This window comes from Urocitellus parryii, chromosome X, assembly GCF_045843805.1.
Source record: "Urocitellus parryii isolate mUroPar1 chromosome X, mUroPar1.hap1, whole genome shotgun sequence".
Taxonomy (NCBI): Eukaryota; Metazoa; Chordata; class Mammalia; order Rodentia; family Sciuridae; genus Urocitellus; species Urocitellus parryii.
Genome location: NC_135547.1, coordinates 111,692,068 through 111,697,539, shown reverse-complemented (window position 1 = coordinate 111,697,539; position 5,472 = coordinate 111,692,068). Strand labels below are relative to the sequence as shown.

General features: G+C 33.2%; 1 pseudogene; it reads left to right on the top strand.

Annotated features, from left to right (window-relative positions):
- Window positions 1–4,587: 4,587 nt before the first annotated feature.
- LOC144250714 (small ribosomal subunit protein eS8 pseudogene) lies at window positions 4,588–5,221 on the top strand (annotated as a pseudogene).
- The last annotated feature ends 251 nt before the right edge of the window (window positions 5,222–5,472 follow it).

The following is a 5,472-nucleotide window of genomic DNA, read 5'->3' as shown; positions in this document are numbered from 1 at the left end:
AACCAAGAATGACCTATGCATATTTGTCTTGAAATAGTACATGTACAATGATGGCATTTATTGAGCAGAGGAAGACTAGTTGTTAGTGATAGAGGTGAGAGTTCTCATTTGGCCATGTTAAGTTATTAATACACATTAAGCATACAAGAAAGTATTAAGTAGGATGTTTTTTAAGATTATGACACAGGTGAGAAAGTATATTCTAGAAAGAATAATTTAGGATTCATTGGAGTGTAAATGGGGTTTCATAGAGGTACTAAATGTCCTTGGAAGAATAACATGTAGAGAAAAGGAAAGGAGAATTGGGACAAATTTGGACACTCCCCAGCAGTATTATATGCAGCAGGGAGAAGGTGAAAAAACAGATGACATAAAAACCAGCTGAGATAGTATGAAATCTCCCATGTAAATGTTCCAGTCATATTTATTAGCTATTTGAAAAATTAACATAGTAGATCACTGTGGCAAAGAAAAATATTTTTATGCTTTCGTTCTTTAAAAGTATATTCCACATAAGAATTTATGAGTATGAAAAATGAACTTTTATTATTTTAAGTCATTCATTTCCAGGTTTTCTTTGTTGCATCAGCTTTCATTTACTATCTGACTAATGCATAACTACTATTTCTGTGTTTAAATATAGTTAAATATTTAATTATGAAGATAATACATATATCCTTATTATGAAAAATTCTAGCACAGCTAAATTACAATGTCTCTCCTTTTTTTTCAAAATTCAGACACCTCTTCAGAAATGACCACAATTAACAATCTGCTGTGTGTCATTTTAAAGATGATCTGAGGCTTTTTTCATATATAGAAGTGCTAAAAATGTATTAATTTTTTAACACACATGGGTAATCATGCACATCCCATTCTGCTTCTTGACTTTGTCAGTTAGAATATTTCCATGACAGCATAGAGATCCACCTACTCTCTGGCACTCTAAGTATGTTTGTATAATAATTCATTCAACATTTTCTTCCTAATGGAACTTCAAGCTAATTACCACTTGTTGCTATTAATAAAATTGAAATCAACAACTTTGGACATGAAATCCTGGGGAAAAGTATATATGTTTTCTAATAAGTCACAGCAAAACAAAAATTGGGTTAAAGTCAAAGAGTATAAAGACTGAAAATATTTACAAATACTGCTGAAGTTCCATTTCAAAAATGTTACAGCAATTCTTAGTTTCCTAGATTAATATGTATGAATGACTTGCATTGTTATAGATATATATTTTACCATTCTTTACATTCTTGTTAAACTTTGGGGTGAGAGATACTGTCTTGTTATTTTAAACACATGGAGCTGGTCTTTGGCCCTTGAATTGAAGGATGTTGACCCTAGCAGTCACTCTTCCCATGTCTTCTGGCTGCTTGTGTCACCAAGTTATAACTCTACAAGAGAAGTATGAGTTGTGGTAATATGCTACCCAAGAGTAATATTTTTTGATGATTCTGCTATGCATGGTCTTCATGATGAGCAATCACCTTCCTGAATAGGAAGTATATGAATTTTTGATTATCAATATGATGCAGATTCAAAGGATGTACTTCATCTATGGGAATCAAGAAATCTCCCCAGAGATATGGTGCACGAAATGTATCTGGAGTACAAGCAAGTGCCCAAAATTGATCCTCCATACTACGAATTCTTGTGGGTCCCAGAACCCATGCTGAAATAAACAAAATAAGAGTCCTAAAAGTTTTGACCAAGATCAATGGTACTACCACTGGCTCCTTCCCAAATCTGTATCAGGAGGTTTTGAGAGATCAGGAAGAAAGCAGGACTGAATTTGGCACTACCACAATGGATAATACATGTTCCAGAGCTATGATCAACTACTTCTCCCACCTGTAATGAATCTGAACCTATGATCAACTACTTCTCCCACCTGTAATGAATCTGAACTAATTTCTTTATTTTGTTATTGAAGAGAGTTGTCAACATTCTAAGTAGTGAAGTATTAGACTGGAAAGAACACAAGATCTATTATTTTGCCTTCCTGTTTTATGTAGTATCTTGAAAATTTTTCTTTTTTTTTTCTTTCTTTCTCTTTCAAGCATTTCTTAATTCATTCTTTTACTCATTGGTTCATAATTTTTTTCTTTCTAGTTAATTTCTAATGTTTTTCCTTTTAATAGGAATTTAAATAGATTCAGAATATAATTATATGAATCACCACTTTAATTATGTATCTGTCACTGTGTATCAGGTTTAAGAGTACAAACTATGCTATTTTTAAAAATCAAATTTGGAAATCTTCCATCATATTTTATCATATAGAATAGGATAACACAGTATCAAGTAGGTGTTTCTCTGTAAATACAAAAGAAATCAGAAGTAAAGATTAAGGACTGAGAAAATAGATGTAAATAAAATGAAATATTGCACACAAAATAGGACAGATAACTTGCCTCTTCTGTTTCACAGGTCCACATACAGAGAGTGTGTCCAGCTGGTGTGCCTAATAAAGTATCCTACACCCTGGGAGCCTGCAGCTAGAACTGTATCTGGACCTCATTTAGATAAGACTTGGATTTTTAGCAGATATTGTAATGGAGTCAGAATTTTTGGGATATTGGAGGAAGGTAAATACATTTTGCATAAGGTAAAGCGAGGAAACTTTGGGGAACAGAAAGTAGACTGGCTAATAATCTCATGGGACTCCCATCAGATCTACCTTAGTGTTCATGTCTTTGTATGCTCTAAGTGTGGTTAGTCCTGTGACTTGCTTTTAACAAATATATTATGGGGGATGTGATAAGATATCACCTACATGATTACATTATTATGTTAAAGAGATGATTAAAAACAAAATATTCTCTAACTCAAAAATTCCTCTTTATAAAATATGACAAATAACAAATTCAGTCTCAGTAAGGAGAAGGTTTTCCTTAAAAAATGAATTACTTCTGGTATGGAAAGGGACTTTTAAAATAAGGGGAAGGGGACTACACTGTAATAGAACATAGTGGCTATAGGATTGACAAGTATCTCAAGAGTTACCAAAAAATATCTTCTTTAAAATTTTTATTATATTTTACTGGACACATAGTAATTATAAATATTTAGAAGATATAGTATAGCATTCCAATGATCAGATCAGGGTAACCTCAGACATACATCATTTCTTCATGTTGGGAACATGCAAAACCCTATAATCTACATGGAAATATTCAATTAATTGTTTCTAACTATAGTAATCTTACAGTGCTATAAAACATTATTTAAATAGAGGAGTAAACAAAAGCTAGAAAGATCCAGCTGTGTGAGGAAGTGGGGTGAAAGTATAATGTGGTTTGACAGGAGATCACACAATATTTTATTTCAACACCAACCTATTCTCAAGAGGTGTTTGATGCTGGCTCTGATGATATTGAGACAAAGTTCAGGAACCTGGAGAAAGAAGAAAAGCTTAACAAGTTTGGTAACAAACATTTTGTTTTCACTGATCAACAAGGCCAAGTGGTTCCGTTAATCATGTACAAGACAAAGGAAACAGAATATTGAGGGTGTGTCTAGCTTTGTCAATATAAACAAGGAAGTTATCCATAAGTCTTATGTAAGTAAGGTTGGCAAGGATGTTTCACTGCAGTAAGCCTTTTTCTGGAACATAAAGAAGGTAGGGGGATTTTTAAATCTTCACTGGTTTTATAAGATTATAGGACTTAGATAAAGTTCGAATTATCATAAAGGAACAAAAAGTTTTATTATCAAATAATCATTAACCTGGAATATGATGTACATTACAGGAAATTTGCTAAAGAGATAGCTAAAACAGAAATAAATTCCTTTTATTTATATATCCAGCAAACAACCTATCACATGCTGATCCTTAAGATAAAAGATAACTAGTCTTTAAGTAAAAGGATTTGATGGCACCATTTGTCACACATAATTATTCCTAAATTTACCTAGTAATTGGGGTGGCTAATTGCTTCATCCAAAGGGAAACATTCCTGGGTTATAAAACTGGCAATTGGTTTATTCAGCTTTTAAAAGAGAAAGGTTTTACATTTACAAGTTTTCTAAAGTAAATACCCTAAGGAAAAAAAAATGTTGGGGGAAAAATCTCACTCCTCTTTTCTTTTTTTTCTACATTCTAAATAATTATAGAATTCTCTAATTTCTCTACATTTTTCTATAAATGATTTTAGAAATTGGCAGGAACCACAAAACCCTTCAGGAATTCATTGCCATAAATAGTAGCTCCTGTGTAAGAAAACACAAATAAAAATATAGACATGTATGATTAAGAAAACAGAGAGAGGCTAGGGTTGCAGCCCGGTGGTAGAGCTCTTGGGTTCTATCCTCAGCACCACATAAAAATAAATAAAAGTATTATGCCCATCTAGAACTAAAAATATTTTTAAAAGAAAATAAAACAGAGAAAAATTAGATCATACATAAGGACAAAAGACATTGCAGATAATGATACTCAAGTAACAAGTCAGAATACATGTACAGTTGTGGCTAAAAGGGTTAACAGAACAATGCATTTAATTCATTTAAATTCTAGATCATGGTCAACTGTTTCTCTAAAATGTAACTTCTGCTCTTTTCATTTAGAGCTGAACAATGGGCATTTCATAGGACACCTGGCACAAGTGCCACAAGAAAAAGTCCTGCCACAAGAAGTATAAGATAGGATGTCCTGCTGCCAACATGAAAAGTGGTCCCTGCTGCATAAACAAAGTCCATGTGTGATAAATCAACAAGAAGCACTGTGTCCTGAGGTTGGATGTGAGGAACTTCTCCTGGGCCTCTGAGTGTTGACTCACAAAATAAGGATCATTGATGTTGTCTATAATACATCCAATAATGACCTGGCATGTCCCTAAATCCTGGTGAAGAACTGCCTTATGCTATCAACAGTACACCATACCAACAGAGTGGCATAGGTCTGACTATTCACAGTCCATGGGCTGCAAAACGGCAGCCAAGCTGATTCCTGAGGAGGAAGAGATTTTAAACAAACAAACTAGTAAATAAAATTAAAAAGAAATACAATGAAAGGAAAACAGATGGAAAATTCTGTACTCTTTTGGAGGAGAAGTTCTAGCAGGGCAAGCTTCTTGCCTGTATTGTGTCAAAATGGTCACTATGGCCCAGCAAATGGCTGTGTGCACTAAAGGTCAAGGAGCTGGAGTTCTTCTATCTAATGAAAATCAAGTCCCAGAAGGAAAATGAGTCCTCCTCCCTCCTGAATTAGCTAATGTAATAAAGGTATTCATTATTCTATGTCTAAAATAAAATAATATTACCTTCCTTCTTTATTGGAAGTTTGGGAACATTACAAGGCAACTGCTTTATTATGTATTTTTATAATCCCCTCTTTTCTCGTTATTTTATAATCTGTTTTATTTCTTTTAATGAAGCTCTCAACAAAAGATATTGTGCAAATGGTTATGACTTATCCTTTTGGTAAACTATTTTTATTAGTCTATGACAAAATTAAACAAG